At 32.0% G+C, this 12609-nt stretch overlaps 1 long non-coding RNA gene across 1 annotated transcript; it reads left to right on the plus strand.

Annotated features, from left to right (window-relative positions):
* The first annotated feature begins 3595 nt into the window (after positions 1-3595).
* Positions 3596-9545, plus strand: LOC111049808. Its single transcript, XR_002606015.2, has 3 exons — positions 3596-3949; positions 4650-4724; positions 7510-9545. It is a non-coding gene; the product is annotated as an uncharacterized LOC111049808 (long non-coding RNA).
* The last annotated feature ends 3064 nt before the right edge of the window (positions 9546-12609 follow it).

Here is a 12609-nt window from a genome sequence, read left to right on the forward strand (position 1 = left end):
ATATTACTTAAAGCTAAAGATCTGATGTATGTGGTAGATGGAAATGAAACTTCAGAACAACAGGGTGAAAGTGCTGATAAGATAAAGATTTTCAAAAACAAAGACGCAAAAGCTCAACATTACATCTTGATTATGCTGGACAATGATGTTAAAGTACATATTATGTTGTGTAATAGTGCCAAGGAAATGTATGACACATTTTAAAATTTATTTAAACGTGACACAACTCAACAAAAATGTGCTCTTCTTGTTATTTTGGAAGGGAATAAAAATAAGCAAGGTTTATATATGAAGTTCAATTAAAAGAAGAAATTAAAAATAATGTAACTATTGCAGAATATTCCAGTAAAATAGGTAATCATGACAAGGCTATAGTGAATCATATTTCTAAGAAGATTGACAAAGATTCTGAATCCAGTTTCTCAAATCATTCAGAAGCAATGAATTGGCATAGGAAATTAGGTCATATTGGTTTCAAGAATCTTGAAAAATTATCCAAAATTTCAGTAGGAATTCCATCAAATGTATTGGATATTTGTGAAGAGGAATTTTGTAATATTTGTCCAAAAGCCAAACAAGTAAGAAAACCTTTCAATTCCATAAGAAATAGAGCATCAAATTTTTTGCAAGTAATTCATTCAGATTTATGTGGTCCTATTGATCCACAAACTCATGATGGTAGAAATTATTTTTTGACATGTGCTGATGATTTCAGTCATTTTTGTAAAGTCTATTTGTTAAGATCTAAGAATGAAACTGCTACTTATTTGAAAGAATATGTATATGAAGCTGAAGCTCATTTCAATCTCAAAGTTGCTAAAATCAGGTGTGATAATGGTGGGGAATATGTATCTAATTGCTTGAAAAATTGGTGTAAATCACGGGGAATCGTGCTAGATTATACTATACCCTATTCACCCCAACTAAATGGAACTGCTGAACGAATGAACAGAACATTAATGGAAAAAGCAAGAGCATTAATTTTTTATTCAAATTTACCCAAAAGTATTTGGGGAGAGACTGTATTAACATCTGCCTATCTTATAAATCGTAGTCCAACTGTTAGTATTGATACAACACCTGCTGAAAAATGGTATGGTAGAGAACCGGATTTGAGTAAATTAAACATATTTGGTTCTAAAGTACATTCAAAAGTATTAGGTCCACTTAAAAAACTTGACAGCCGTAGCAAAGAGGCAATTTTTGTAGGATATGCCCCAAATGGTTATAGATTATGGGATCCAGTGAAAAAAAATATTTTCATCTCGAGAGATGTTTTGTTTAATGAAAAAGAAGAAATTTTCTATTCAAATTAAACTGTAAAAGACCAAAATGAAATGCTTGTAAAATGTAGACAAAATAGAAATTATTTAGAAAATCAGAGAGAACAAGAAAATGTACAAGAAGCAGAGATGATGAATGAAAGAAAACAAGAAGCAGAGATCAGGAATGAGATGAATGAAAGAAAACAAGAAGCAGAGATGATGAATGGAAGAGATAGTTATAGTTTGAGACCAAGAAATAATATAAGACTACCTGCTAGATACAATGATGGACAAGTAATGTTAACATTTATGGAATGCATGGAGAGTGAGGACAGAGAAAAATGGAAGGAAGCAATAAATAAAGAGAAAGAATCTTTGGAAAAGAATGATACTTGGAGTATTGTTGATGAAAAAGAAACTACAGGAAAGGAAATTTTAACAAGTAGGTGGGCATTCAAAGTAAAAGATAATGGGATATACAAGGCTAGGTTAGAAGTTAGAGGATGTCAACAGAAAGAAGGTTCAATCGATTTTAAAGATACTTTTAGTCCTGTTGTAGACAATGCATCATTAAGAATTTTGTTTTCAATTGCAGCGCAGGATAATTTGAAAATCCAAACATTTGATGTAAAAACTGCTTTTTTGTATGGGGAATTAGATGATGAAATTTTTATGAGAATTCCAGAAGGATTTGGTGATGAAGAAGGAAATGTATGTAGATTGAAGAAAGCCCTTTATGGATTAAAACAATCCCCTTCTCAATTGAATAAAAAACTAACTTCTTTTCTAAAGCAAGAAGGTTTACATCAACTAAAATCTGATCAATGCATTTTCAAAGACAGTTCAAATGAACTTTATTTAGCCATACATGTAGATGATGGAATTTTGATGAGCAAGGATGAAACTAAAATGAATAATCTATTGGAAAAATTAATGAAAAATTTTGAAATGACAGTAAATGAGAATCCAGCTAGTTATTCAGGTTTGGAAATAAGACAAAACAAAGAAGGCATTTTTGTAACACAGACAAGCTATTCTAAGAAAGTTCTTGAAAATTTTAGTATGACTGGCAGTAAATATCAAAATACACCCATAGTAAAAAATGACCAAATTGAAAAGCTTATAATAGATTTTCCCTATAGAGAGGCGGTAGGTAGTTTGCTATACTTAACTAACAAAACAAGACCTGACATGTCTTTTGCAGTCAACTATGAAAGCCGGTACTTAGATAACCCTAGTGCTAAAGATGTACATAATGTTAAGAGAACCCTAAGCTATCTAAATGGATCAAAAGATGTTGGTTTATTTTTTCCCAGTTGTAAGTCAAATGTATTAAAAGTTGAAGCATATTGTGATTCAGATTATGCTGGTGATCTAAATGATAGAAAAAGCACAAGTGGGTATGTTATATTGTTGGGAGGAGCACCAATTATTTGGAGCTCTAGAAAGCAACCAATTATTGCCTTATCCACAGCAGAAGCTGAGTATATTTCTGCTGCAGAGTGTTGTAAAGAATTAAAATATTTGAAGACTATTCTTTCAGAATTGACTAACAAAACTATAAATACAGTACTTAATGTGGACAATCAAAGTGCTATCAAGCTAATTAAATCAGGTCAAATGAACAGGAAAAGTAAACACATTGATGTCAGGTACCATTTTGTAAGCGAACAATTTCATAATGGCATGTTTGAAATAAAATATTGTTGTTCAGAAAAACAGCTAGCTGACATATTTACTAAACCATTATTGAGTAAGAAAATTTCGAAGTTTAAAGATACCTATGTTGGTGACTATGTAAAACAAGTAATACAAGTGATGACTTTCTAACAAGTAATTCTGATTAAAATCTTCATTATCATTTAAGAAATAACAATTTAGATGTAAACTGATTTTTTGTTAAAACATTTTGACATCAAGGAGGAGTGTTGGAATATAATAATTCATGTAAAACTATATTTTGTATTATTTCTATTGTAATGTCAAAATTTTTTATGTGTTTGAACAACTATGGTGGTAGCACTGTCATGGTGATTAAAAACGCAGTTGGTATGTAAAATCGTTTTCTTTGTGAGTTTCCCTCAACTCTTTATTTTTTGAAAGTAAAACTAAAACTTTATCAATATCAACATCAAAATGGAATGACGGCTCCAGTTATGGTGCTCGGTAACCATCATCACAAAGAACGTTACATTCAAAGAACTGACTAAATGGAACGGGAAATAACCGTTACCAACGCATGCGCGATACGGTGCTGTCTGAGTTCGAGAGTGGTTTGGAGGGGTCGCCTGAATTGGGAATATCTGGAACTCAAAATATCGAGTCGTCTTAACGATAGAAGTGGAATTTGAAATGTTTACCAAGATGGCGGCCGACCTTCACAGTGAACTTGGAATGCTGACAGCGCTCCAGTGGGCGTTTTGTGAACTACGAGAGTTACGAGACATGTTTCTATTCTTTGTAGGTTATGTTGTAATTTTAGCGGAAAATAATGGTTGTGTTTACTTATAATCAATAATAATTATTAGTTTGCAAGTTATATGAATATTTTAGCTACAAAAGCCAAAGTTTCAAAATAAAATTATTTTCCAAAATCGATTTGAGCTAGACTATATAGCTGTATGATAACATAAAATAATGACGAAGATTGATGTTATTCTTTACTGTACCGTACCAGGTTCCAGGTAAGACAAACAAATTTGATTGAAAATCAAACTTTTGAAAATAAACAGGTCCAATTTATTATTCAAAAAGTAATGTATTTTTTCCCTTTTTATTATGTTATGATATAGTTAGCTTTTCAGGATTATCAATAATCATTCATTCCCGTAACCAGTAGCCTAACTTTTTGTAAAACCAACAAACATTGATACTGGAAGATATGCCGTAGCCCTGTATATGGCATATTCTTATAATGCATTTGACATTAAAAATTTATTTAGTGTTAGAATTTTTACTAAATGGCGTCTGTAAAAATTATTGTTATCTATCTAGATCTGTATAAACTAACAAGCTTTTAATGCACTTCAATTGTGCATACTTGTCTACATATAGACACTCTTTAAAAATATTACTATATTATAATATAATATGTTTTTATTACCGTTATAATAACAGTGGAGAGAGAGATAGAAGAACACAGTTTCCGATTCTCTGTCTACTGTCTTCTATAAAGGATATCTGATGTAATATTAACTTTTCATTCTTGTTTGAAATAACTAATTATGTTTTATTCCTCAGGAAAAAATAATGATTGCAGGAGGTTTGTGGCATAAGGTTCTAATCCATCCTGAATGGAGCAAGTCCCTAGCTTAAACTCTTAACTTGTTTACAATTTTAGTTTTTTTTCTTCCCATTCATATCCAACATTTTCTTATTTTTTAGAAAACATGCAGTCTGTAATCTACCCCCATGTCAGTGTAGAGAGGCCTGTTCATGAAGACACAAAATCATTCGACGGTGAGTAAGGCGTTACTTGATCATTGGTCTTAGAGATGAACAATAATTATTATTCGGAAATATCTAGAATCCATTAAACGAGTCTCATCCTCAAACAAGAACATTCAAACTTGTTTCACTTGCCTGCCAATTTGAAACTGTCAGATTATATTACTCGTATGCCCAGTTTCTAGGCCATTTATTAAATCTAATGGACCATTGAATCTTGGACACCACTTATTAAATCTAACTCGACCATTAAACCTATAAATTGTTTTGTCAGTGATTATGTTTAAGAGGGTGTATGATTTTAAATTGAGTTGGTAATTGACTAAGAACTCAATTTCAAATCAAACATCTCTCAACTTATGATGCAAAATTCCCTGTAATTGAAGATCAGAAACATTTATTCCCAGGGAGTTGATTCCCAAAATTCATAAATGTCCGAGAGTTTATGACTATTTTGTATGATAACTAAGAAAACGCCTTTTTTAACTAAACTTATTGATAATCATATAAACAAGTTATATTGAAATGATTAGAATAAATAATTATTTATAATAATGAATAAATAAATAATTATTTATCACTTCTTGATGAGTGTGAGGAAGAATAAGCATTCAGTTTCTAATAATTTAAGGCTCCGCGCCACGCTTTTGGAAACTTATTATTGGTTCCATTTCGAAGGTATTTTGATTTGAATTCTATCATAGATCATATTATTTCCAAGGAAAAAATATTTTTATCATTTTTTTCGTTTTGATATTAGGCGCTTTAAAAGCGCATAACTTTCAAATATTGGGAAAGATCTATCCTCAAAGTTGAATTTATTTGCTATCATTTATGATGTAATGGATCTGCCCCAAGATTTGAACTTTTGGCGCTTTCAAAGCGCCCAATAAAAGTAAAAATGATAAAAGTTTTTTTCTTAAAATTAGTCAAATCTAAATAAATTGATAGTATACAATTCGTAATACTTTGATAATTTGCCAGTAAAAAGAATCAAAAAGCGTGGTGCACATCCTTGATTATTGTATACTGTACCACTATTATGATAATAATAATAATAATAATAATAATAATAATAAATAATAATAATAAACTTTCTGTCCATAAAGTGACCATGCAGGGCATGCTCACAAGAGACAAGTCAGGAGAAAACATAAAAGCCAAAAAAGGCAAAACCAGCAGCGGACATCACAGCGCCAAAAAAAGTCAAAAATATCTACTCACCAGTGCACTGTCACATTCAAAGAATTCTTTAAGTGAGTAGAAAGGATTCTCCTGCAGGAAGTGCTTCAACCTTCGCTTTAGGGCAGCCACAGGTAGACTCCTCACTGAAATGGGCAGCTTATTTATAATCTTTCCCGGCAGGTAGACCACACTGGACTGCGTCCTCCCCAACCTGCAGTATGGGAGATCCAGCCGTAATCTGTTACGAGTGCCGTACTCATGGGAGTCTCCCCTGACAGGCTGGACCTCCAGGTCACCAAATGCATTCACAGCAGATCTGAAAATATAAAGGCCATAAACAGTTAGAAGACCCTCTTGTATAAACAGTGATGCTACTTCCATTTTATGTCTAGTAAATTAAATCTGTTATATACTCATATTCCTATCAGTCAAGTAAGCTTAGTCAACAGAATATTGGGTTTATTTCGTCTTGAATTGCTCAAGAAGTTGAATTTTGGGTTTACTTCGTCTTGTATTGCTCAAGAAATTTAATAATGATAAATCATCTATTATTTTGCAAAGAAGCTCACAATAATTTAAACCCAAAAATAAAATAATAAAGAACATACTAGAATGTTCGCTTCTTCAAAATTTCATTAGTATGTGAATATTTCATTTTTTGTGATAATAATGTGTAATATTCTTTCTACGAAGGCTTGGTTTTGAAGCATCTAAATTTGAAAATATTTTAGGGCTGAAAATTTTGTGAAGTGAAGAACTACAAGACTTGACATATTTCGGACTATGTGTAACTTTATCTAAATTTGGGAGAGGAACAGCACAGGGTTACCTTATTTTTCCTCTCCCTATCATTTTCATGATATACTTATTATGATAAAGAATAAAGAAGGGGACGCTTTGCTTTAATTGAATCAGTAAAATCGATAGTATATTTAATTAATACTATCTAACTAACCCAACTAAATTCATCGATATAGGTGATCACTGGTTCACTCAACGTAAAGTCTAGCCAAATTATATAAAAAATTGATGTAATTTGTGAGCTATTTACACTGCTTTTTCGAATGGATGATTTATTGATTATGATTGTCAAATGTGATTGAAATTGATAAATAATATAAACTATTTTAATGCAATTTATTCCCATGGTTTCTTGGGCAGAGAAATATTACTCAATCATAAGTTTCTTCCCAATGGGAATATTCCCGAGTTACATTACTACCCACAAAAATCAGCACTGACTACCCTGGAAATCTCCCCGTCTACTCACTACACCATGTTCCTACCTCACTTTGTTCAAGCAAATCAGTCTTAGCGCAAAACGCCTATAATATAGTCCAATACAAACAGAAGAGATGTAGCACCAAGTCCATTCTGTTTCCATTGGACCATATTTCTATATTTCTAGAGGTGTGAGAATCCTCTACGCCACTTTGGTGTGAATTGGGTCTTATGCTTAGTGAACTGTAAGTAGAAGTATATTACAACATATTTATTCTACCACTCCTACCTATCGCTACAACTTGAACATTCAAAATGTTATTTTCAAATTTCATCAACTTATTTTTTATCATTCGATCAATCAATAATTCGTTTGTTTTTTCTCTTTCAGACACCAAAACATATTACACAGTGTAGATGGACGGATAGAAAGCGTGAACATCAAAAGCCATCGTGTGTTACTCAGTTTCCATTCTGCATCTAACAATAGGAACCAAGCATCCAAAATCATAACTTTATTATTATATAGTCCAGACAATGAATGCTCAAAAGAGGGTATAGAGAGAAAAGTTTGGAAGACTATATTTGACCCCGCAATTTTGTTTTGGGTATTAAGGAGGTAAAAATATCCCCTCCCTTCCCCTTGTGATAAGGGGGTGGGGTGGTTCAAAGGTACCAGTTTTTGGTTTCTCGCATATAACTCGAAAACTATGTATCTTACGGACATAACTGTTACATACAAAAGTATTATATAATTCGTTTTCAGGATGGACACGTTAAGCCGTCGGTCCCGGCTGCCTAAAAAGCAGTCGTTAGGTCATGTCAGAGGCCCTGAAATTGATCAGCGACCTGAAAACTCTGACACCAGACCTGAGCCAGCCAGGTCACTCGAATATTATTATTATTATATAATTTTTATAATTTCCTACAATATTCATCTCACAACTTTTCTAGTTTTCGAGATATCCGCTCTTAAATGTGTGACATTTTTGAAAAAAACACGTTCGCCTCCAATTTTTTTCTATTTCTACTCTTATAACTTTTTAAAAATTGATGGGAAAAATCAATGCAGATTATGAGCTCATAGAGCCTCTTTCAGGAATTATAACTCTCCAACAATGCATCGTAAAAATCAATGCTTATCGTAGGTTTGTAGAGCATTAAATTCTCTTTGAAATGGTGCATTATTTCACTATTCAAAGTTTCTGTTTCATTGTTATAGCAACTTTAATGTAGGGGATGGAATTTCCAATGCTGCAACAATTATTCATTTGGCAATTAAATTTGAAGCGGGTGTCTGTGACACAATTTTTGACGTAGCAGCTTAATTTTGACTAGTTAGAAGATTAACATAGCAAAAGTGCACATCTTTATCCCCTCTGTTGAAGGTTTGGAACCGCTGAGTTGACACTAGTTGCAATATTGAAAATGTTGCTACATTGCACTATCATTTTTGATCATTTGTTACATCACACAACTATTATATGAATACTTTGTATTGTTGTAACCAAATTGAATCAATTGACAATTCCTTTTTTACTGCTTATTCAAATTTACTATTTTGTTATTTTTGATTTTCATTAAACGTCTTTTTTCCTACTTAGTGCAGTCATCATAACTTTTAAGGCCATTTGTAAAGTGCCACTTATATCAATAAATGCAATCATTTGTTATTGTTACATTGTCTTACAATTTCTTGGCGTCTACCTTGCTACCAGGTATTTAGTAGTTTTACTCATAAGTTTTATGTGAGTTTGGGTAAAGGTATTGATGAACAACATCAGCCTTCTATTAATTATATTTATTATTTAACATACATTTCATTCAACTTAGTATACAGTCCACTTGAAGTCCCTCATACCAAACACATCAGATACATAGTTTTCGAGTTATATGTGAGAAACCAAAAAATTTTATCTTTAAAACACCCCCACCCCCTTAGCACAAGGGGTGGGGGGAGACTTTTGATATGTTTACCCCCTTACCACCCAAAACAGAACTGCGGGGCCAAAAATTGTCTTCCAAACTTTTCCCCTCTATAACCTTTCCTTGACTGCACTGTATATCATCCAGTTAATTTTGATATCACATTAATTAAAAAGCTTCCCTCATAGTATAATTTTTCAATATTTTACCAATTTTATAATACACAAGAAATCAATATATTACCGAGGTTGTCAAAGATCTGAATTTTCAATGTGTTTTGATGTAAATTATTGCAAAAAACTAATATCATGGTTAGCTATGCATAAAGAGGCATGATAGCATGATGGTCATTCTTTACTGAATCGAAATAAGCTGTTATAACTTTTTCTACTATTAATTTGGTTTTCAATAAACTAGTTATGATCAGATGCCTCATTACTAAATGCAAAATTCATGTCGGTTATGTAGCTTTTCTGCAATAAACTAGAATTACTCAATAATTAAGTTGTTTAATTTGCTGTTAAAGTTAGGCCACATTCACACCAGAGTTGTCAACTAAGTTCTCAACAAATTGAGGCAGTTTCTGGAAATCTTTGTTTTAAACAAAAAGTTTCGTTTCCCAACCAATATGAGAAACACTGAAAAAGTTGTGAACAAAGTCTTCTACCTCTACAAGTCCACGCAAACTATACAATCGCTATTAGACCAATTCTTTGGCAACAAGTTCTCTACTCTGTTGCTCTACAAAAGAACAGTAACTTTATAAAGAAAACTATTTGTGGACAAATTCTTTTGTTGACAACTTTGGTGTAAATGCAGCAGCTTCAGCATTTATCCTTATCCATAAAATTATATTGTTGTACTTGAGTATACTCTTAATTTTTAACTACCCTATGTCGCACCTGGCTATTCCATTGGCTGCGAGCGAAATAGTAACAACTATCAACAGTATATAGCTGGCTAGTAGAATTCCACTAGCTTCAAAAGTTTGAACATGTCAACAATTCATTCGGGCTACTGAGACAAATGCGCAGGTACCAAAAAATAAATTTGTAATGGAATCAGAAAAAGGTAGGTACGGTAATGGAAAATTAAGTGTCACTGTTTTGATAGAAGCTATACAAGCATTGTTTTAATTGTCAGTTGTGACACAAGGCTTGCTATAATAATTCTAATCTGAAACAAATAATAGCTATAATACTTTGAAATCATTTCAAATAACAGTATTTTCCACAGAATAGGCAATGTCTTTATTTTTAGTCACTTTGGGTATGCCTAGGCCTGTATTTCTAATTTTATTTTTTGCAAAATCTCAAATTTATTTTTTATTCATTCATATACAATATATAATCTTCAATTCCATCATGATACATTACATTAATTCTAATAAGTTAGCATATCATTATTATATTAAATTGATGGTTAGCTGTCACAGGCGAATAGAAAGGCTATTATATCTATGAGCTCAGTCAGCATATAGCCACCTCTAATACATGTATTAGAGGTGGCTATGACCACTACCTCCGTTAACGGAGGTAGTGCTATGACTCAGTACGGTAACCAATAACAAATAGTCTATTGATGAATGAAGATTTTACAAAATAAGAATAGGCTACTTATGAAAGTTAATGGTAGGCCTACTATTACTTGATTTCTATATTCAGGCAATTATTATGAAAATTCATTATTCGAATCATCATTAAACTATTTTTCTTGACGAATAAAATATGATTGATTATTTTAAACAAGTCACCAGGATCTTGGATTCAAATATGAATTACAATACAATACTGTATATTAGGTATTTTCAATAAGAAATTTAGATCTCTCAACATTCATGGGAAGTTGAAGGACAGTGATGGTTTTTCTTCTTGAAGTATACCATTGGACATTCAATAAATAAATATATCCATCAACAAGCTCTCAGACAAAACAACGTTTTTTTGTTGAACTTGAGTAGAGTTTCTAATTTAAGCTTCACAAATTGTATTCAGTCTATTTCAAGGAAGTTCTCATTCTTCTACGTTAGGGCCAGATCATATTCAATTTATTACAAGAACAATATTAAGCATTTCTTTTACCAATCGAAGAGCTTCCTGCTTTGCCGACTCTAAAAACGCTCAACTGGCCCTTGCATTGTTGATAAATAACCGGCAACATTAAACTTGTTCATACAGCCAAGCCATCTACTCTATATAGTAGATCTACAGTACTCGTATGCTACTAATTTATAAGCCTACGGTACGAATTACTAACAAGATTATCAGATATATTTACTAAAGTAAAATCCTCTATTCTTCATGTTTTCAATAAATATTGCTTATATTCTTTGTTGACCGCCAACACAAATCTCATTACGGGTACTGTAGTCTTTGATAATTCGATCAAGAATTCCTCAAGTAGCCTGGACACATTTATGATGTTGGTTATTCTACTAAGATTCAGAGCTGAAATAAGCAAATATCCCCTTTCTATATTATTTTCAATATTATTATAGATGGTAGCCTACCTACCTATATCATTTAATTTTCTTTAGTTCATGGTTAGAATACAGTAGGTATTTGAATTTGCCGGTTGATAACTTGAATTTGAATATGCCGGTTAAGCCAACTTGATAATAGTGTTTCAAAAATGTCAAAATAAAGAAGAATAAAGTTAATCTAGCAATGAATCTTTTTTTTTAATCTGAATAGACTTATCAATGATTGATTTGAACAATTTTTCATTATAAAATATAAATTTATTTCATTTGAAATTACAAAACAAATCAAGCTGGCCATGTTGTCAGCATTCCAAGTTCAGCTTATCCTGGTAAACATTCCAAATTCACTTCTATGGTTAGGTAAATTGCAAAATATCTTGCAGCTGGCCGGAATTGGAAATATATGGAACTCCGAATATGTTGACAGGCGGAACTCCGAATATCGTGCAGGCCGGCGGAACTCAAAATATTTTGTCAGCTGGTGGAATTGAAAGTATGTGGAATTGGAAATATATCAAACTCACAGTATCAATCGTTATTAGCGAGACTGTGTAAATGTGTGATGAAACAAATTTATCGCAAAACAAATATGAAGGGTTCTATAGTGAGGTCTACGTTATAATGACTATTAGATCAACTTTGGTTTTGCTATCCTTGTCTATCATTCGACAAAGCCGGTGGTATTATCCTTTTCTAGGTCAACAACAATGCCAATTATGTTTATGACAGTGTAGAAATATAATTAATTAATGCAGAGAATCGGCATCGCTATTCTTCTATCTTTATCCACTGCCATTATAACGTGGACCTCACTATATATAGTTAACCTAGAATAAATTCATCAACAGTCGTCAGTCTTGTTTGAAACAGATAACAGAGTTTTGAAAACTTGCATAATAATTATGTACATGACTATTATTTTATAAACCACTATAATTTTAATTCGTGTTTTTACTGTTGGTTATGGTATTAATTATTATAAAATGAAGTAGCAATAATGTAGCATACCTAATAAAAAAATCTTTATTATAACAAGAAAGAAACTGACTTATATGTTGGTAAGTATTTCATTATTTAGGATTT

The sequence above is a fragment of the Nilaparvata lugens genome, chromosome X, assembly GCF_014356525.2.
Source record: "Nilaparvata lugens isolate BPH chromosome X, ASM1435652v1, whole genome shotgun sequence".
Taxonomy (NCBI): Eukaryota; Metazoa; Arthropoda; class Insecta; order Hemiptera; family Delphacidae; genus Nilaparvata; species Nilaparvata lugens.